The following is a 22,858-nucleotide window of genomic DNA, read 5'->3' on the forward strand; positions in this document are numbered from 1 at the left end:
TGATCTCCTCCTAGTGGTGGTGTATAATGTGTATGTAGTGATCTCCTCCTAGTGGTGGTGTATAATGTGTATGTAGTGATCTCCTCCTAGTGGTGGTGTATAATGTGTATGTAGTGATCTCTCCCTAGTGGTGGTGTATAATGTGTATGTAGTGATCTCCCCCTAGTGGTGGTGTATAATCTGTATGTACTGATCTCCCCCTAGTGGTGGTGTATAATCTGTATGTAGTGATCTCCCCCTAGCGGTGGTGAATAATGTGTATGTAGTGAGCTCCTCCTAGTGGTGGTGTATAATCTGTATGTAGTGAGCTCCTCCTAGTGGTGGTGTATAATCTGTATGTAGTGATCTCCCCCTAGTGGTGGTGTATAATGTGTATGTAGTGATTTCCTCCTAGTGGGGGTGTATAATCTGTATGTAGTGATCTCCTCCTAGTGGTGGTGTATAATCTGTATGTAGTGATCTCCCCCTAGTGGTGGTGTATAATCTGTATGTAGTGATCTCCCCCTAGTGGTGGTGTATAATGTGTATGTAGTGATCTCCTCCTAGTGGTGGTATATAATCTGTATGTAGTGAGCTCCCCCTTGTGGTGATGTATAATCTGTATGTAGTGATCTCCTCCTAGTGGTGATGTATAATCTGTATGTAGTGATCTCCCCCTAGTGGTGGTGTATAATCTGTATGTAGTGAGCTCCCCCTAGTGGTGGTGTATAATCTGTATGTAGTGATCTCCCCCTAATGGTGGTGTATAATGTGTATGCAGTGATCTCCTCCTAGTGGTGGTGTATAATCTGTATGTAGTGATCTCCTCCTAGTGGTGATGTATAATCTGTATGTAGTGATCTCCCCCTAGTGGTGGTGTATAATCTGTATGTAGTGAGCTCCCCCTAGTGGTGGTGTATAATCTGTATGTAGTGAGCTCCCCCTAGTGGTGGTGTATAATCTGTATGTAGTGATCTCCCCCTTGTGGTGGTGTATAATCTGTATGTAGTGATCTCCCCCTAGTGGTGGTGTATAATGTGTATGTAGTGATCTCCTCCTAGTGGTGGTGTATAATCTGTATGTAGTGATCTCCCCCTAGTGGTGGTGTATAATGTGTATGTAGTGATCTCCCCCTAGTGGTGGTGTATAATCTGTATGTAGTGATCTCCCCCTAGTGGTGGTGTATAATGTGTATGTAGTGAGCTCCCCCTAGTGGTGGTGTATAATCTGTATGTAGTGATCTCCCTCTAGTAGTGGTGTATAATGTGTATGTAGTGAGCTCCCCCTAGTGGTGGTGTATAATCTGTATGTAGTGATCTCCCCCTAGTGGTGGTGTATAATGTGTATGTAGTGATCTCCTCCTAGTTGTGGTGTATAATCTGTATGTAGTGATCTCCTCCTAGTGGTGGTGTATAATCTGTATGTAGTGATCTCCCCCTAGTGGTGGTGTATAATGTGTATGTAGTGATCTCCCCCTAGTGGTGGTGTATAATCTGTATGTAGTGATCTCCTCCTAGTGGTGGTGTATAATCTGTATGTAGTGATCTCCCTCTAGTGGTGGTGTATAATGTGTATGTAGTGAGCTCCCCCTAGTGGTGATGTATAATGTGTATGTTGTGATCTCCTCCTAGTGGTGGTGTATAATGTGTATGTAGTGAGCTCCCCCTAGTGGTGGTGTATAATCTGTATCTAGTGATCTCCTCCTAGTGGTGGTGTATAATCTGTATGTAGTGAGCTCCCCCTAGTGGTGGTGTATAATCTGTATGTAGTGATCTCCTCCTACTGGTGGTGTATAATGTGTATGTAGTGATCTCCTCCTAGTGGTGGTGTATAATCTGTATGTAGTGATCTCCCCCTAGTGGTGGTGTATAATATGTATGTAGTGATCTCCCCCTAGTGGTGGTGTATAATCTGTATGTAGTGAGCTCCCCCTAGTGGTGGTGTATAATCTGTATGTAGTGATCTCCTCCTAATGCTGGTGTATAATCTGTATGTAGTGATCTATCCCTAGTGGTGGTGTATAAGGTGTATGTAGTGATCTCCTCCTAGTGGTGGTTTATAATGTATATGTAGTGATCTCCTCCTAGTGGTGATGTATAATCTGTATGTAGTGATCTCCCCCTAGTGGTGGTGTATAATCTGTATGTAGTGATCTCCCCCTAGTGGTGGTGTATAATCTGTATGTAGTGATCTCCTCCTAGTGGTGGTGTGTAATGTGTATGTAGTGATCTCCTCCTAGTGGTGGTGTATAATCTGTATGTAGTGATCTCCCCCTAGTGGTGGTGTATAATCTGTATGTAGTGATCTCCTCCTAGTGGTGTTGTATAATGTGTATGTAGTGATCTCCTCCTAGTGGTGGTGTATAATCTGTATGTAGTGATCTCCCCCTAGTGGTGTGTATAATCTGTACGTAGTGATCTCCTCCTAGTGGTGGTGTATAATCTGTATGTAGTGATCTCCTCCTAGTGGTGGTGTATAATCTGTATGTAGTGATCTCCCCCTAGTGGTGGTGTATAATCTGTATGTAGTGATCTCCCCCTAGTGGTGGTGTATAATCTGTATGTAGTGATCTCCCCCTAGTGGTGGTGTATAATCTGTATGTAGTGATCTCCCCCTAGTGGTGGTGTATAATCTGTATGTAGTGATCTCCCTCTAGTGGTGGTGTATAATGTGTATGTAGTGAGCTCCCCCTAGTGGTGGTGTATAATCTGTATGTAGTGATCTCCCCCTAGTGGTGGTGTATAATGTGTATGTAGTGATCTCCTCCTAGTTGTGGTGTATAATCTGTATGTAGTGATCTCCTCCTAGTGGTGGTGTATAATGTGTATGTAGTGATCTCCCCCTAGTGGTGGTGTATAATCTGTATGTAGTGATCTCCTCCTAGTGGTGGTGTATAATCTGTATGTAGTGATCTCCCTCTAGTGGTGGTGTATAATGTGTATGTAGTGAGCTCCCCCTAGTGGTGATGTATAATGTGTATGTTGTGATCTCCTCCTAGTGGTGGTGTATAATGTGTATGTAGTGAGCTCCCCCTAGTGGTGGTGTATAATCTGTATCTAGTGATCTCCTCCTAGTGGTGGTGTATAATGTGTATGTAGTGAGCTCCCCCTAGTGGTGGTGTATAATCTGTATGTAGTGATCTCCTCCTAGTGGTGGTGTATAATGTGTATGTAGTGATCTCCTCCTAGTGGTGGTGTATAATCTGTATGTAGTGATCTCCCCCTAGTGGTGGTGTATAATCTGTATGTAGTGATCCCCCCCTAGTGGTGGTGTATAATCTGTATGTAGTGAGCTCCCCCTAGTGGTGGTGTATAATCTGTATGTAGTGATCTCCCCCTAGTGGTGGTGTATAATTTGTATGTAGTGATCCCCCCCTAGTGGTGGTGTATAATCTGTATGTAGTGATCTCCCCCTAGTGGTGGTGTATAATGTGTATGTAGTGATCTCCCCCTAGTGGTGGTGTATAATCTGTATGTAGTGATCTCCCCCTAGTGGTGGTGTATAATGTGTATGTAGTGATCTCCTCCTAGTGGTGGTGTATAATGTGTATGTAGTGATCTCCCCCTAGTGGTGGTGTATAATCTGTATGTAGTGATCTCCCCCTAGTGGTGGTGTATAATGTGTATGTAGTGATCTCCCCCTAGTGGTGGTGTATAATCTGTATGTAGTGATCTCCCCCTAGTGGTGGTGTATAATGTGTATGTAGTGAGCTCCCCCTAGTGGTGGTGTATAATGTGTATGTAGTGATCTCCCCCTAGTGGTGGTGTATAATGTGTATGTAGTGAGCTCCCCCTAGTGGTGGTGCATAATCTGTATGTAGTGATCTCCTCCTAGTGGTGGTGTATAATGTGTATGTAGTGATCTCCTCCTAGTGGTGGTGTATAATCTGTATGTAGTGATCTCCTCCTAGTGGTGGTGTATAATGTGTATGTAGTGATCTCCTCCTAGTGGTGGTGTATAATCTGTATGTAGTGATCTCCTCCCTAGTGGTGGTGTATAATCTGTATGTAGTGATCTCCTCCTAGTGGTGGTGTATAATGTGTATGTAGTGATCTCCTCCTAGTGGTGGTGTATAATGTGTATGTAGTGGTCTCCCCCTAGTGGTGGTGTATAATGTGTATGTAGTGAGCTCCTCCTAGTGGTGGTGTATAATCTGTATGTAGTGATCTCCCCCTAGTGGTGGTGTATAATGTGTATGTAGTGATCTCCCCCTAGTGGTAGTGTATAATGTGTATGTAGTGATCTCCTCCTAGTGGTGGTGTATAATGTGTATGTAGTGATCTCCTCCTAGTGGTGGTGTATAATCTGTATGTAGTGATCTCCTCCTAGTGGTGGTGTATAATCTGTATGTAGTGATCTCCCCCTAGTGGTGGTGTATAATGTGTATGTAGTGATCTCCTCCTAGTGGTGGTGTATAATGTGTATGTAGTGATCTCCTCCTAGTGGTGGTATATAATCTGTATGTAGTGATCTCCCCCTAGTGGTGGTGTATAATCTGTATGTAGTGATCTCCTCCTAGTGGTGGTGTATAATGTGTATGTAGTGATCTCCCCCTAGTGGTGGTGTATAATCTGTATGTAGTGATCTTCCCCTAGTGGTGTTGTATAATGTGTATGTAGTGATCTCCCCCTAGTGGTGGTGTATAATGTGTATGTAGTGATCTCCTCCTAGTGGTGGTGTATAATGTGTATGTAGTGATCTCCCCCTAGTGGTGTATAATGTGTATGTAGTGATCTCCCCCTAGTGGTGGTGTATAATCTGTATGTAGTGATCTCCCTCTAGTAGTGGTGTATAATGTGTATGTAGTGATCTCCTCCTAGTGGTGGTGTATAATCTGTATGTAGTGATCTCCTCCTAGTGGTGGTGTATAATGTGTATGTAGTGATCTCCCCCTAGTGGTGGTGTATAATGTGCATGTAGTGATCTCCCCCCTAGTGGTGGTGTATAATGTGTATGTAGTGATCTCCTCCTAGTGGTGGTGTATAATGTGTATGTAGTGAGCTCCCCCTAGTGGTGGTGTATAATGTGTATGTAGTGATCTCCTCCTAGTGGTGGTGTATAATCTGTATGTAGTGATCTCCCCCTAGTGGTGGTGTATAATGTGTATGTAGTGATCTCTCCCTAGTGGTGGTGTATAATGTGTATGTAGTGAGCTCCCCCTAGTGGTGGCTGTACAATCTGCAGGGAATAGTGTTCAGAGCTGCTAGTGAGTACATTGGGGGTCTGGGAGGGGGTGGTCTGGGCTGCAGTTCTTGTTGTCCTGGGTCATTCCCATACAATATACTGTAGATCTCATCATCCTCTCACATTACGGTTCTTAAGTTTTCACCTACTTAAAGGGAGGATCTACAATTAGTTAACATGACCGGCTCACCTCTCTAACCAGGGCTGGGCCATACCAGGAGCCGTAGGTCATCACACCTAAAGTCTCGTTAACCAGCGTCACATCTGGAGACATTTCCCATAGACTTGTGGTGCAGTGTTGCGCCCTCTAATGGCGTCTGCTTGTATTGCACCCAACAGCCTGAGCTCTGGCAGCTGAGTGGATGCAGCGGTGCCTGCAGAAGAGGAGAGAAGAAGCAGAAGAGCAGAGCCTCAGCCTGAAGACCACAACAGGACAAGTGACAGGACAGGAGGCTGCAGACAGGACAGGACAGAAGAGGGGGAGCAGATAGGACAGGAGAAAAGACTGCAGACAGGACAGTAGGGGGGCGATTCAGACAGGGCAGCACAGGGAGCTGAAGACAGGACAGTAGGGGAGCTGCAGACAGGACAGTGGGGGGCTGCAGACAGGGCAGGACAGGGGGCTGCAGACAGGACAGTAGGGGAGCTGCAGACAGGACAGTGGGGGGCTGCAGACAGGGCAGGACAGGGGGCTGCAGACAGGACAGTAGGGGAGCTGCAGACAGGATAGTGGGAGGCTGCAGACAGGGCAGGACAGGGGGCTGCAGACAGGACAGTAGGGGAGCTGCAGACAGGACAGTAGGGGGGCTGCAGATAGGACAGTACTGGGGCTGCAGACAGGACAGTAGGGCAGCAGCAGACAGGACAGGAGAGGCGGGTGCTCAGGGCTGTGACCAGCCTTGCACAGGACTTCTGGCCATATACTGTGCTGTGCTCTCCTATAGATCCAGGACCAGTTGTGGGACTGTATAATCGAGGACTCTGTAGTGCAGCTTATTTAGGGGCTTCACTGGGAAAGTGTTGGAGGGGGTGTAGGAGTCTAAGCAGTTCCATATTGATATGTATGTGTATAGTGATGTATACATACCTGTGGGTCTATAGGGGTCTGTGTAGTGTTATATGAGGACATCATTGTGTGTACAGTGCTATACAGGGACAGCATTGTGTATAGGGGACATATCTGGTGGTACAGCGCTCTATAGGGCACAGTGTGTATAGGGGTCTGTGTAGTGTTATATGAGGACATCTCTGTGTGTACAGTGCTATACAGGGACAGCATTGTGTATAGGGGTCTTCAGGAGGTCCGGGCACCCTATAGAGCGGCGGCGGTGCCCTGAGAGGGGGGTCAGTGGGGAGCAGGTGTCTGTAACTGATCCCTGCAGGGCTGTGCTGCTCACTGACTACTCAGACTCTGCTGTGCAGGGAACCAGCAGGAGGGTCCGGGGTCTGGATACAGGGGGCTTATATCTCATCACCTATAGACCAAAGAGGATCTACCACACCAGGATCTAAGGACTGAGGGATCCACAGCCTTGTACTCTGCCTCCTTACAGGTAAGTGACCTTCACTTTGGTCTTAAACTTTGCCTGATCCTGTACCAGACCTGAGATCATAAATGTAGATGACACCTGCAGTCCCATGTAAAACCAAAGATAACACAGTGATATCTCTGAGTACAGATCATGTAGTAGATGTGTCCTGCAGTCCCATGTAAAACCAAAGATAACACAGTGATTTCTCTGAGTACAGATCATGTAGTAGATGTATCCTGCAGTCCTATGTAACAGCACAGATAACACAGTGATATCTCTGAGTACAGATCATGTAGTAGATATATCCTGCAGTCCTATGTAACACCACAGATAACACAGTGATATCTCTGAGTACAGATCATGTAGTAGATGTGACCTGCAGTCCTATGTAACAGAACAGATAACACAGTGATATCTCTGAGTACAGATCATGTAGTAGATGTGTCCTGCAGTCCCATGTAACACCACAGATAACACAGTGATATCTCTGAGTACAGATCATGTAGTAGATGTGTCCTGCAGTCCCATGTAACACCACAGATAACACAGTGATATCTCTGAGTACAGATCATGTAGTAGATGTGTCCTGCAGTCCTATGTAACACCACAGATAACACAGTGATATCTCTGAGTACAGATCATGTAGTAGATGTGTCCTGCAGTCCTATGTAACACCACAGATAACACAGTGATATCTCTGAGTACAGATCATGTAGTAGATGTGTCCTGCAGTCCTATGTAACACCACAGATAACACAGTGATATCTCTGAGTACAGATCATGTAGTAGATGTGTCCTGCAGTCCTATGTAACACCACAGATAACACAGTGATATCTCTGAGTACAGATCATGTAGTAGATGTGTCCTGCAGTCCTATGTAACACCACAGATAACACAGTGATATCTCTGAGTACAGATCATGTAGTAGATGTGTCCTGCAGTCCTATGTAACACCACAGATAACACAGTGATATCTCTGAGTACAGATCATGTAGTAGATGTGTCCTGCAGTCCTATGTAACACCACAGATAACACAGTGATATCTCTGAGTACAGATCATGTAGTAGATGTGACCTGCAGTCCTATGTAACACCACAGATAACACAGTGATATCTCTGAGTACAGATCATGTAGTAGATGTGTCCTGCAGTCCTATGTAACACCACAGATAACACAGTGATATCTCTGAGTACAGATCATGTAGTAGATGTGTCCTGCAGTCCCATGTAACACCACAGATAACACAGTGATATCTCTGAGTACAGATCATGTAGTAGATGTGTCCTGCAGTCCTATGTAACACCACAGATAACACAGTGATATCTCTGAGTACAGATCATGTAGATGTGTCCTGCAGTCCTATGTAACAGCACAGATAACACAGTGATATCTCTGAGTACAGATCATGTAGTGGATGTGTCCTGCAGTCCTATGTAACACCACAGATAACACAGTGATATCTCTGAGTACAGATCATGTAGTAGATGTGTCCTGCAGTCCTATGTAACACCACAGATAACACAGTGATATCTCTCTGAGTACAGATCATGTAGTAGATGTGTCCTGCAGTCCTATGTAACACCACAGATAACACAGTGATATCTCTGAGTACAGATCATGTAGCAGATGTGTCCTGCAGTCCTATGTAACAGCACAGATAACACAGTGATATCCCTGAGTACAGATCATGTAGTAGATGTGTCCTGCAGTCCTATGTAACAGCACAGATAACACAGTGATATCTCTGAGTACAGATCATGTAGTAGATGTGTCCTGCAGTCCTATGTAACAGCACAGATAACACAGTGATATCTCTGAGTACAGATCATGTAGTAGATGTGTCCTGCAGTCCTATGTAACAGCACAGATAACACAGTGATATCTCTGAGTACAGATCATGTAGTAGATGTGTCCTGCAGTCCTATGTAACACCACAGATAACACAGTGATATCTCTGGGTACAGATCATGTAGTAGATGTGTCCTGCAGTCCTATGTAACACCACAGATAACACAGTGATATCTCTGAGTACAGATCATGTAGTAGATGTATCCTGCAGTCCTATGTAACACCACAGATAACACAGTGATATCTCTGAGTACAGATCATGTAGTACATGTGTCCTGCAGTCCTATGTAACACCACAGATAACACAGTGATATCTCTGAGTACAGATCATGTAGTAGATGTGTCCTGCAGTCCTATGTAACACCACAGATAACACAGTGATATCTCTGAGTACAGATCATGTAGTAGATGTGACCTGCAGTCCTATGTAACACCACAAATAACACAGTGATATCTCTGAGTACAGATCATGTAGTAGATGTGCCCTGCAGTCCTATGTAACACCACAGATAACACAGTGATATCTCTGAGTACAGATCATGTAGTAGATGTGTCCTGCAGTCCTATGTAACACCACAGATAACACAGTGATATCTCTGAGTACAGATCATGTAGTAGATGTGTCCTGCAGTCCCATGTAACACCACAGATAACACAGTGATATCTCTGAGTACAGATCATGTAGTAGATGTGTCCTGCAGTCCCATGTAACACCACAGATAACACAGTGATATCTCTGAGTACAGATCATGTAGTAGATGTGTCCTGCAGTCCTATGTAACACCACAGATAACACAGTGATATCTCTGAGTACAGATCATGTAGTAGATGTATCCTGCAGTCCCATGTAACACTACAGATAACACAGTGATATCTCTGAGTACAGATCATGTAGTAGATGTGTCCTGCAGTCCCATGTAACACTACAGATAACACAGTGATGTCTCTGAGTACAGATCATGTAGTAGATGTGTCCTGCAGTCCCATGTAACACCACAGATAACACAGTGATATCTCTGAGTACAGATCATGTAGTAGATGTGTCCTGCAGTCCTATGTAACACCACAGATAACACAGTGATTTCACTGAGTACAGATCATGTAGTAGATGTATCTTGCAGTCCTATGTAACATCACAGATAACACAGTGATATCTCTGAGTACAGATCATGTAGTAGATGTGTCCTGCAGTCCTATGTAACAGCACAGATAACACAGTGATATCTCTGAGTACAGATCATGTAGTAGATGTATCTTGCAGTCCTATGTAACATCACAGATAACACAGTGATATCTCTGAGTACAGATCATGTAGTAGATGTGACCTGCAGTCCTATGTAACACCACAGATAACACAGTGATATCTCTGAGTACACATCATGTAGTAGATGTGTCCTGCAGTCCTATGTAACAGCACAGATAACACAGTGATATCTCTGAGTACAGATCATGTAGTAGATGTGTCCTGCAGTCCTATGTAACACCACAGATAACAGTGATATCTCTGAGTACAGATCATGTAGTAGATGTGTCCTGCAGTCCTATGTAACACCACAGATAACACAGTGATATCTCTGAGTACAGATCATGTAGTAGATGTGTCCTGCAGTCCTATGTAGCACCACAGATAACACAGTGATATCTCTGAGTACAGATCATGTAGTAGATGTGTCCTGCAGTCCCATGTAACACCACAGATAACACAGTGATATCTCTCTGAGTACAGATCATGTAGTAGATGTGTCCTGCAGTCCTATGTAACACCACAGATAACACAGTGATATCTCTGAGTACAGATCATGTAGTAGATGTGTCCTGCAGTCCTATGTAACACCACAGATAACACAGTGATATCTCTGAGTACAGATCATGTAGTAGATGTGACCTGCAGTCCTATGTAACACCACAGATAACACAGTGATACCTCTGAGTACAGATCATGTAGTAGATGTGTCCTGCAGTCCCATGTAACACCACAGATAACACAGTGATATCTCTGAGTACAGATCATGTAGTAGATGTGTCCTGCAGTCCTATGTAACACCACAGATAACACAGTGATATCTCTGAGTACAGATCATGTAGTAGATGTGTCCTGCAGTCCTATGTAACATCACAGATAACACAGTGATATCTCTGAGTACAGATCATGTAGTAGATGTGTCCTGCAGTCCTATGTAACAGCACAGATAACACAGTGATATCTCTGAGTACAGATCATGTAGTAGATGTGTCCTGCAGTCCTATGTAACACCACAGATAACACAGTGATATCTCTGAGTACAGATCATGTAGTAGATGTGTCCTGCAGTCCTATGTAACAGCACAGATAACACAGTGATATCTCTGAGTACAGATCATGTAGTAGATGTGTCCTGCAGTCCTATGTAACACCACAGATAACACAGTGATATCTCTGAGTACAGATCATGTAGTAGATGTGTCCTGCAGTCCTATGTAACACCACAGATAACACAGTGATATCTCTGAGTACAGATCATGTAGTAGATGTATCCTGCAGTCCTATGTAACACCACAGATAACACAGTGATATATCTGAGTACAGATCATGTAGTAGATGTGTCCTGCAGTCCTATGTAACATCACAGATAACACAGTGATATCTCTGAGTACAGATCATGTAGTAGATGTGCCCTGCAGTCCTATGTAACACCACAGATAACACAGTGATATCTCTGAGTACAGATCATGTAGTAGATGTGTCCTGCAGTCCTATGTAACACTACAGATAACACAGTGTTATCTGCAGCAGCAGAAATCTATTAACCCTAGGTACCTGTGCAGTGATTCTCTCAGTAACCCTTTCCTGCCATTGTGCCCTGTTACTGGGGGTCAGTCCCATCCACCTCCATTGGGGTCTTGTTTTCTAGGGTGTCTGGTACCAGGTTTGTGTAGTCACTGGTAACCTCAGCTTCCCCTTGTGCATTTTTGGGGGTGATGGGATTTTGTGGATGAGATCCTGTGTCATATCTTGTGGCTCGGTGCTTGGTTCCAGTTTTTGTAGTTTTTGGATAAATTTCCAATAATTTGTAGCTAGAGATGAGCGAGCACTAAAATGCTCGGGTACTCGTTATTCGAGACGAACTTTTCCCGATGCTCGAGTGCTCGTCTCGAATAACGAACCCCATTGAAGTCAATGGGAGACTCGAGCATTTTTCAAGGGGACCAAGGCTCTGCACAGGGAAGCTTGGCCAAACACCTGGGAACCTCAGAAAAGGATGGAAACACCACGGAAATGGACAGGAAACAGCAGGGGCAGCATGCATGGATGCCTCTGAGGCTGCTTAATCGCACCATTATGCCAAAATTATGGGCAACAGCATGGCCATGACAGAGTGACCGAATGAGGCTAGATAGCATCTAAAACATCCAATAATTGACCCTGACACTATAGGGGACGGCATGCAGAGGCAGCAGCGGCAGGCTAGAGAGTGGCATGGCGACATACCCTAAATGGACTCAGGCTTCACCAAAAAAGGTGAAATTATTTCCTCTGTGAACAAAAGGTTGACGGTATGTTTAGTGGATAACACAGCATGGTGGCGACATAGTGACCAAGTTCCATAACGTATCTGGTGAAACACCCGAAAAATGAGCCTGACACAGCTCTTTTGATAAGGGGACGACATGTGGAGGCAGCCATGGAGACGACTTCCATGATTAAGAGCGACAGTATGGGGCATTCATATTGCGCTGCTGTGATTGCAACTTCAGGTCTCCAGCATGGCAGCGACAGATGGGCCGAGTTCCACTATGTATCTGGTGAAACACCTGAAAATTCTGCCTGACACAGCTCGTTTGATAAGGGGATGATGTGCTGCATATCCTCTCGTGCTCCAGCGTCTGGGGTATAGAGAGTTGAAATGGACAGGAAACAGCAGGGGCAGCATGCATGGATGCCTCTGAGGCTGCCTAATCTTGGGATGAAGCTGGCGCTCCACTGCCAGGCGAGCTTTCGCCTGTCCAAGCCCCTGTCTCTAGGCTACTCCCCAAACAGCACTTCTAAGAACCTTTTGTATAAGATCAAGTGTAGTAGCATTCTTATAAGTTTAGGATATGGCGGGTGAGGGGAATGTAAACAGATGCGCAAGAAGCGCTGAAATAATATTGGTAAATGATAAAAGTTTGCCAGTATATTTTGTGGATTACACAGCAGGGTGGCGACAAAGTTAACAAGTTTGATGTGGAATCCATGAAAACAACCCAAAATTCTGCCTGACACAGTTCGTTTGATAAAGGGACGATGTATGGAGGCAGCTATATGGACGACTTTTGGAGCCAGCTAAAAAGACGACATGTGGAGGCTGCTATGGAGACAATTTAATTTGGATAGTGCCTGTATGTGGCAGTCCAAAAAAGTTTTCAAACCAGAGGAGCAGGTAGGTGGCCCTCCAGAAAAATTAAATAAATTGAGTGCCTGTATGTGGCAGTCCAAAAAAGTTTTCAAACCAGAGGAGCAGGTAGGTGGTCCTCCAGAAAAATTGAATAGATTGAGTGCCTGTATGTGGCACTCCCAAAAATTGCTTAAAACAGAGGACCGGGTAGGTGGCCCTCCAGAAAAATTAAATACATAGAGTACTATAGCTAGAGCCAGTTGGCCCTGGCAAAAAATAGCCAGTTTCCTCTGCTTTAGTGTACAAAGAGGAGGAGAAGGAGGAAAATGAGGAGGAGGAGGAGTGGATCAATTATTCAGGTTGAGCTTCCTTCACCTGGTGGAGATTGGAAATTATGAGAAATCCAGGCTTTATTCATCTTAATAAGCGTCAGCCTGTCAGCGCTGTCAGTCGACAGGCGTGTACGCTTATCGGTGATGATGCCACCAGCTGCACTGAAAACCCGCTCGGACAAGACGCTAGCGGCAGGGCAGGCAAGAACCTCCAAGGCGTACAGCGCCAGTTCGTGCCACATGTCCAGCTTTGAAACCCAGTAGTTGTAGGGAGCTGTGTGATCATTTAGGACGATGGTATGGTCAGCTACGTACTCCCTCACCATCTTTCTGTAAAGATCAGCCCTACTCTGCCGAGACTGGGGACAGGTGACAGTGTCTTGCTGGGGTGACATAAAGCTGGCAAAAGCCTTGTAAAGCGTACCCCTGCCAGTGCTGGACAAGCTGCCTGCTCGCCTACTCTCCCTCGCTACTTGTCCCGCAGAACTACGCACTCTGCCGCTAGCGCTGTCAGAAGGGAAATACTGTTTCAGCTTGTGCACCAGGGCCTGCTGGTATTCATGCATTCTCACACTCCTTTCCTCTGCAGGGATGAGAGTGGGAAGATTTTGCTTGTACCGTGGGTCCAGGAGAGTGAACACCCAGTAATCGGTGCTGGAATAAATTCTTTGAACGCGAGGGTCACGGGATAGGCAGCCTAGCATGAAATCTGCCATATGCGCCAGAGTACCAACGCGTAAGAATTCACTCCCCTCACTGGCCTGACTGTCCATTTCCTCCTCCTCCAACTCCTCTTCTTCTGCCCATACACGCTGAACAGTGAAGGACTGAACAATGGTCCCCTCTTCTGTCTCGCCAACATTCTCCTCCTCTTCCTCCTCATCCTCCTCCACCTCCTCCGATATGCGCTGAGAAACAGACCTAAGGGTGCTTTGGCTATCAACAAGGGAATCTTCTTCCCCCGTCTCTTGTGACGAGCGCAAAGCTTCCGACTTCATGCTGACCAGAGAGTTTTTCAACAGGCCAAGCAGCGGGATGGTGAGGCTGATGATGGCGGCATCGCCACTGACCATCTGTGTTGACTCCTCAAAGTTACTCAGCACCTGACAGATATCAGACATCCACGTCCACTCCTCATTGTAGACTTGAGGAAGCTGACTGACCTGACTACCAGTTCTGGTGGAAGTTGACATCTGGCAGTCTACAATCGCTCTGCGCTGCTGGTAAACTCTGGATAACATGGTTAATGTTGAATTCCACCTCGTGGGCACGTCGCACAACAGTCGGTGAGCGGGCAGTTGGAGGCGGCGCTGCGCTGCCCTGAGAGTGGCAGCATCTGTGCTGGACTTCCTGAAATGCGCACAGATGCGGCGCACCTTCGTGAGCAAATCAGACAGATTGGGGTATGTCTTGAGGAAACGCTGAACTATGAGATTTAACACATGGGCCAGGCATGGCACATGTGTCAGTCTGCCGAGTTGCAGAGCCGCCACCAGGTTACGGCTGTTGTCACACACAACCATGCCTGGCTTCAGGTTCAGCGGTGCCAGCCACAGATCAGTCTGCGCCGTGATGCCCTGTAATAGCTCTTGGGCGGTGTGCCTTTTATCGCCTAGGCTCAGCAGTTTGAGCACCGCCTGCTGTCGCTTAGCGATGGCACTGCTGCTGTCCCTAGAGCTACCGACTGATGGCGCTATGCCCACGGATGGTAATTCGTCGGAGGAGGAGGTGGAGGAGGGGTGGGAGGAGGAGGAGGCATAGTAGGCCTTTGAGACCTGGACCGAGGTAGGCCCCGCAATCCTCGGCGTCGGCAGTATATGAGCAGCCCCAGGGTCAGGCTCGGTCCCAGCCTCCACCAAGTTAACGCAATGTGCCGTCAGCGATATATAGTGGCCCTGCCCGGCAGCACTCGTCCACGTGTCCGTGTGGAGGATCATGGAGGCGAAGATGGGGTTTTCGCACGGGAGGTGTTTGGGCCGTGGTCCTGGGCAGGGGGCTGACTATCAGCTGACACAGGGGAAGGAGCAGTGGTGTGCCCGGCTGGAGGTGAACGGGCTTGGTGCCATTGAGTGGGGTGTTTAGCATTCATATGCCTGCGCATACTGGTAGTGGTTAAGCTAGTAGTGGTGGAACCCCTGCTGATCCTGGTTTGGCAAAGGTTGCACACCACAGTCCGTCGGTCATCCGGTGTTTCTTTAAAGAACCTCCAGACTTCTGAAGATCTAGCCCTCGCCACGGGAGCTTGACTACAGGCAACATTTGGCGCTGATGCACCAGCTCTGGCCCTGCCTCTCCGTCTGGCCCCACCACTGCCTCTTCCAACCTATTCTGCTATAGGACTCGCCTCCGTCTCAGAAGCACTGTGTTCACCCGGCCTATCAACCTAGCTTGGGTCTGTCACCTCATCATCCTCCGATCCCTCAGTCTGCTCCCCCCTCGGACTTCCTGCCCTGACAACAACTTCACCACTGTCTGACAACCGTGTCTCCTCATCGTCGGACACCTCTTTACACACTTCTTCCACTATGTCAATAATGTCATCATCACCCACAGACTGCGACTGGTGGAAAACCTGGGCATCGGAAAATTGCTCAGCAGCAACCGGACAAGTGGTTTGTGACTGTGGGAAGGGTCCAGAAAACAGTTCCTCAGAGTATGCCGGTTCAAATGCCAAATTTTGCTGGGAGGGGGCAGACTGGGGGGAAGGAGGCTGAGGTGGAGGAGCTGGAGGAGTGCTGATTTGGGTGGACTGCGTGGAAGACTGACTGGTGGACAAATGGCTAGAAGCATTGTCCGCAATCCACGACATCACCTCTTCGCACTGTTCTGGCCTCAACAGTGCTCTACCACGAGTCCCAGTAACTTCAGACATGAACCTAGGGAGTGTAGCTCTGCGGCGTTCCCCTGCTCCCTCATCAGCAGGTGGTGTCTCACCCCGGCCAGGACCACGGCCTCTGACCCTTGCAGTAGTTGGACGCCCACGTCCACGCCCTCGTCCTCTACCCTAGCCCTCGGGTTAAACATTTTCAAATTTAAAGTGTAAACTTCAAATTTTTTTTTTTTGTGTTTTTTTGTGGTTTTTTTTTAAACAAAACAATGCTATCCTATTGCTATGGCTATTTTCTAACCTACACTGACAGCACACAACTGGATTTTGTGCTGTGCCAGATGATTCTAATTCAATTTCAAAAAATTCAAATCAAACCCCTAATAAATTGTCCCACTTCGGTGTTTGAGGTGGATATGTGCGTCACTAAGAGCTAAACACAAGTCTCCCTGCAAATTACTCACAATATGGTACTAGCTGCACTACTAATAGCAGCAAGCCCAGCCACAAGCAAACCAAAAAAAAGGAAAATATAACGCTATTGTAGGCCTAAGAAGGGCTGTTGGGTTCTTGTAGAATCACTCCTGCCTAACAGTAAGCTAATAGAACAGCCTAACGCTTTCCCTGACCAGCAGCAGCTCTCTCCCTAGCGGCATCCAGAGACAGAATGATCCGAGCAGCGCGGCCAGCGGCTAGTCTATCCCAGGGTCACCTGATCTGGCCAGCCAACCACTGCTATCGACGTGTAAGGGTACCATGTCATGCTGGGTGGAGTGCAGAGTCTCCTGGCTTGTGATTGGCTCTGTTTCTGGCCGCCAAAAAGCAAAACGGCGGGAGATGCCATTTTCTCGAGCGGGCGAAGTATTCGTCCAAGCAACGAGCAGTTTCGAGTACGCTAATGCTCCAACCAGCATCAAGCTCGGACGAGTGTATTCGCTCATCTCTATTTGTAGCTTTTCCTTGGATTTTTTGAGAATATTTGACCTGCTGATAACAGTCCATAGGAGGGGTCAGAGGTTAACATGACATTACATTACATGGCCACACCCTGCTGGGGGGAAGGAATTGTCCTGACACAGATATTGAATCATTAATTAGCCACTCACTGGTTAATTATTAGTATAGCACTTCCTGTTTATTGCCAGGTCAGAGGTCACCACCACCGTCTATAATGAGCTGTAGGCAACATCAAGGTTTCTGCAGGGATCCATAGGAAAATCAGTGGGATCTGAGGAAATCATGTGATAATTTACAGCTAGTTGATTGGCAGATGAGATCTCACTTTCCTGACCGGCACCACGGGAGGAATATTACAGACAGAGGATATATGGAGCGCATGGATTTCTTTATCATTACATTGACCTGAATTTAAACGTCTTCAATTATTATTGTCTTTGTCTTGTTATTTGTCTTAAAGGAGAGATTCACCAACAAGAGAAGGATTTAGATTGGAGAGGAAGGTCTAGACATATCTTGATGGGAGAAAGGCTCTGGAGGTTTCTGAATAGGAGAGAAAGGTCTAGGGGTGTATGGGTGGGATAGATAGGTCTATGGCTTTCTGAGAGACAACAAATGTATGAAAGTGGAGAAGGGTCTGGAGGTGTCTGGATGGGAGAGAAGGGTCTAGAGGTGTCTGGATGGGAGAGAAGGGTCTAGAGGTGTCTGGATGGGAGAGAAAGGTCTAGGTGTGTCTGGATGGGAGAGAAAGGTCTAGAGGTGTCTGGATGGGAGAGAAGGGTCTAGAGGTGTCTGGATGGGAGAGAAGGGTCTAGAGGTGTCTGGATGGGAGAGAAAGATCTAGAGGTGTCTGGATGGGAGAGAAAGGTCTAGAGGTGTCTGGATGGGAGAGAAAGGTCTAGAGGTGTCAGGATGGGAGAGAAGGGTCTAGAGGTGTCTGGATGAGAGAGAAGGGTCTAGGGGTGTCTGGATGGGAGAGAAAGGTCTAGGGTTGTCTGGATGGGAGAGAAAGGTCTAGAGGTGTCTGGATGGGAGAGAAGGGTCTAGAGGTGTCTGGATGAGAGAGAAGGGTCTAGAGGTGTCTGGATGGGAGAGAAAGGTCTAGAGGTGTCTGGATGGGAGAGAAGGGTCTAGAGGTGTCTGGATGGGAGAGAAGGGTCGAGCGGTGTCTGGATGGGAGAGAAGGGTCTAGAGGTGTCTGGATGGGAGAGAAGGGTCTAGAGGTGTCTGGATGGGAGAGAAAGATCTAGAGGTGTCTGGATGAGAGAGAAGGGTCTAGAGGTGTCTGGATGAGAGAGAAGGGTCTAGAGGTGTCTGGATGGGAGAGAAAGGTCTAGGGGTGTCTGGATGGGGGAGAAGGGTCTAGAGGTGTCTGGATGGGAGAGAAGGGTCTAGAGGTGTCTGGATGGGAGAGAAGGGTCTAGAGGTGTCTGGATGGGAGAGAAGGGTCTAGAGGTGTCTGGATGGGAGAGAAAGGTCTAGAGGTGTCTGGATGGGAGAGAAGGGTCTAGAGGTGTCTGGATGAGAGAGAAGGGTCTAGAGGTGTCTGGATGGGAGAGAAAGGTCTAGGGGTGTCTGGATGAGAGAGAAGGGTCTAGAGGTGTCTGGATGAGAGAGAAGGGTCCAGGGGTGTCTGGATGGGAGAGAAAGGTCTAGGGGTGTCTGGATGGGAGAGAAAAGTCTAGAGGTGTCTGGATGGGAGGGAAGGGTCTAGAGGTGTCTGGATGAGAGAGAAGGGTCTAGAGGTGTCTGGATGGGAGAGAAAGGTCTAGGGGTGTCTGGATGGGGGAGATGGGTCGAGAGGTGTCTGGATGGGAGAGAAGGGTCTAGAGGTGTCTGGATGGGAGAGAAGGGTCTAGAGGTGTCTGGATGGGAGAGAATGGTCTAGAGGTGTCTGGATGGGAGAGAAAGGTCTAGAGGTGTCTGGATGGGAGAGAAGGGTCTAGAGGTGTCCGGATGGGAGAGAAGGGTCTAGAGGTGTCTGGATGGGAGAGAAAGGTCTAGAGGTGTCTGGATGAGAGAGAAGGGTCTAGAGGTGTCTGGATGGGAGAGAAGGGTCTAGAGGTGTCTGGATGAGAGAGAAGGGTCTAGAGGTGTCTGGATGGGTAAGATACATCATGAGTTATCTGGACAGGAGAGAAAGGTCTAGGGGTGTCTAGATTTGAGAGAAGGATCTCTGGTTATCTTAATGCATGAGAGAAGTCTAGCAATTTCTGGATGGGGATGAAGAGTCTAGCAGAGAGAGAGGTGGATGCCTACAGGTATCCTGATTCTGAGCACCATCTTGGGAGGATCATAAGAGAAGGGTCGAGTGGTATCTTGATGGGAGAGAAAGGTCTAGGGCTGTTTGGATGAGAGAAAGGGGTCTACAGGTGTTTGGATGAGAGAGAAGAATCTAAGGGTGTCTGGATGGAAAAGAGGAGTCTAGTGGGATCTGGAAAGGAGAGCAGGGTCAAGGGTTGTGTGGATGGGAGAGAAGGGTCTAGGGGTGTATGGTTGTGAGAAAGTGGTCGGGGGGTGCCTGGGTGGGAGATGTAGGTCTTGAGTTATCTAGTTGGGAGAGAAGGATATAGAGCTCCCTGAATGGGAGAGATGTGTCTTTAGGTGTCTGGATGGGAGAGAAGGGTCTAGAGGTGTCTGGATGGGAGAGAAGGGTCTAGAGGTGTCTGGATGGGAGAGAAGGGTCTAGGGGTGTCTGGATGGGAGAGAAAGGTCTAGGGGTGTCTGGATGAGAGAGAAGGGTCTAGAGGTGTCTGGATGGGAGAGAAAGGTCTAGGGGTGTCTGGATGAGAGAGAAGGGTCTAGAGGTGTCTGGATGAGAGAGAAGGGTCTAGGGGTGTCTGGATGGGAGAGAAAGGTCTAGGGGTGTCTGGATGGGAGAGAAAAGTCTAGAGGTGTCTGGATGGGAGAGAAGGGTCTAGAGGTGTCTGGATGGGAGAGAAGGGTCTGGAGGTGTCTGGATGGGAGAGAAAGGTCTAGGGGTGTCTGGATGAGAGAGAAGGGTCTAGAGGTGTCTGGATGGGAGAGAAAGGTCTAGGGGTGTCTGGATGAGAGAGAAGGGTCTAGAGGTGTCTGGATGAGAGAGAAGGGTCTAGGGGTGTCTGGATGGGAGAGAAAGGTCTAGGGGTGTCTGGATGGGAGAGAAAGGTCTAGAGGTGTCTGGATGGGAGAGAAGGGTCTAGGGGTGTCTAGATTTGAGAGAAGGATCTCTGGTTATCTTAATGCATGAGAGAAGTCTAGCAATTTCTGGATGGGGATGAAGAGTCTAGCAGAGAGAGAGGTGGATGCCTACAGGTATCCTGATTCTGAGCACCATCTTGGGAGGATCATAAGAGAAGGGTCGAGTGGTATCTTGATGGGAGAGAAAGGTCTAGGGCTGTTTGGATGAGAGAAAGGGGTCTACAGGTGTTTGGATGAGAGAGAAGAGTTTAAGGGTGTCTGGATGGAAAAGAGGAGTCTAGTGGGATCTGGAAAGGAGAGCAGGGTCAAGGGTTGTGTGGATGGGAGAGAAGGGTCTAGGGGTGTATGGTTGTGAGAAAGTGGTCGGGGGGTGCCTGGGTGGGAGATGTAGGTCTTGAGTTATCTAGTTGGGAGAGAAGGATATAGAGCTCCCTGAATGGGAGAGATGTGTCTTTAGGTGTCTGGATGGGAGAGAAGGGTCTGTTTGGATTTCAGAGAAGGATCTACAGGTGCTTGGAATTGAGAGAAGGATTTAGGGAGATCTCGATGGGAAAGAATGGTCTAGTGGTGTCTGGAAGGGAGAGAAGGGCCTAGGGCTGACTGGATGGTAAACAAGGCTTGAGGGGTGTCGGGATAAGTGAAAAGGGTCTAGGGGGTATCTGAATGGGAGAGAAGGGTCTATGGGTGTCTGGATGGGAGATAGTGGTCTGGGTGGAAGAGATAGGTCTAGGGGTGTCTGGATGGGAGAGTAGGGGAGTGTATGAGAGGATCTAGAGGCTTCTGGGTGGGAGGGAAGCCAAGTCTTCATAGAAGCTCCAAACAATATGACAATATATAGAAATAGTTACAAACGTGAAGCATAAAACATAAAGGAGTAACGGACGTCTGTGGACACTAAGTTTCTTTTTTTTGTTACATTGAATTTCCCCTGAGGGACTATGAGGTACCAGGAACTTCTAGGAGGCCTGTGGCACCAGACTCCATGACGAGACCAGGATGGACATTGCTATTAGGCACTTGTAAGCTAAAAAAATTAAAATCTTGTGGCATTTGGAGAACAAAACGGAAAAACGGAAAGGGTCCGAAGGATGGAGACAATGTTATTTTTGGATACTTAGGGATCCGGCTCTAGCGTTGGGCCATGTTGGGTTCTTTGGATTGATTACGGGTAGAGGCTCTACCTCTCCTTCACTCCACGAGGCGCCTGTATGTTGTAGTGCCGCTCACCCTCAGGGGGTGTAAGGAGCCAAAGGGGGGGGGGGGTCTAAAGACCTTACTATACGGGAGATGCAATGTACTATGGGCCTCACAGGGTTAATTGTCACCTCTTACTGGTCCGTGGAAAGAGCAGCTATTAACCAGAGAACGCAATGTGATTTAATGAGGTGGCCTGACCCCCTGTGAATGTATTAACCCCCCGGCCCCTGCGGCTGTGCTCGCCCATGTAATGCCGCTGCTCACCCTCATCCCGCGCAGAGTAAATAACGCATCCATTATGTCTGACAGAAAACAATCACAGAAGCGCAAACACGGACAATTACCTCCGCCACCTGCTGTACAGACCCCAGACCCCAAACATCTCGGGTTATCAGTATTTATGGCGCCACTTACAGGTTCTGTATGAAGACTCCCTCTAACACAAAGTAATTCAGAGCATAAACCAGACGCCCGGAATATGTATAGAACCAAGAAATCCCCCGTACAGAGACCCCCATAGCAGATACACAAAGCCCCGGACCCCAAACTGGGCCAACCTATAGACGGGCTGGACCACTAGACCACCAGGAACACACATTGAAGACCAGATCTAGTAATTGTGGTCTCCAGACCAGAGCCCAAGTGTATACAGACCCCAAATGGTAAATGGACTGGGCCGGACCACCCAGACCACATCCATGTATGGACCACAAACTAACCCCAGACCAGACCACAAGCCAGACCAGCATATACATCATCCTATACCATAACCCCTTATACACAGAACCCAGACCAGACCTATAGATATACAGACCACAGGCCAGACCTATAGATATACAGACCACAGGCCAGACCTATAGATATACTGACCCCAGGCCAGACCTATAGATATACAGACCACAGGCCAGACCTATAGATATACAGACCACAGGCCAGACCTATAGATATACAGACCACAGGCCAGACCTATAGATATACAGACCACAAGCCAGACCTATAGATATACAGACCACAGGCCAGACCTATAGATATACAGACCACAGGCCAGACCTATAGATATACAGACCACAGACCAGACCTATAGATATACAGACCACAGGCCAGACCTATAGATATACAGACCACAGGCCAGACCTATAGATATACAGACCACAGGCCAGACCTATAGATATACAGACCACAGGCCAGACCTATAGATATACAGACCACAGGCCAGACCTATAGATATACAGACCACAGGCCAGACCTATAGATATACAGACCACAGGCCAGACCTATAGATATACAGACCACAGGCCAGACCTATAGATATACAGACCACAGGCCAGACCTATAGATATACAGACCACAGACCAGACCTATAGATATACAGACCACAGGCCAGACCTATAGATATACAGACCACAGGCCAGACCTATAGATATACAGACCACAGGCCAGACCTATAGATATACAGACCACAGGC

General features: G+C 47.3%; 1 protein-coding gene across 1 annotated transcript in view; it reads left to right on the plus strand.

The window, feature by feature from the left end:
• Positions 1 to 6,424: 6,424 nt before the first annotated feature.
• CASR (calcium sensing receptor) overlaps positions 6,425 to 22,858 on the plus strand; it is an 87,621-nt gene continuing 71,187 nt past the window's right edge. Inside the window, exon 1 of the mRNA XM_072138967.1 lies at positions 6,425 to 6,716. The gene's annotated coding sequence lies outside the window, so the exon portion shown is untranslated. The remainder of the gene's footprint in view (positions 6,717 to 22,858) is intronic.

This window comes from Engystomops pustulosus, chromosome 2 (assembly GCF_040894005.1).
Source record: "Engystomops pustulosus chromosome 2, aEngPut4.maternal, whole genome shotgun sequence".
In the NCBI taxonomy this organism is placed as follows: domain Eukaryota; kingdom Metazoa; phylum Chordata; class Amphibia; order Anura; family Leptodactylidae; genus Engystomops; species Engystomops pustulosus.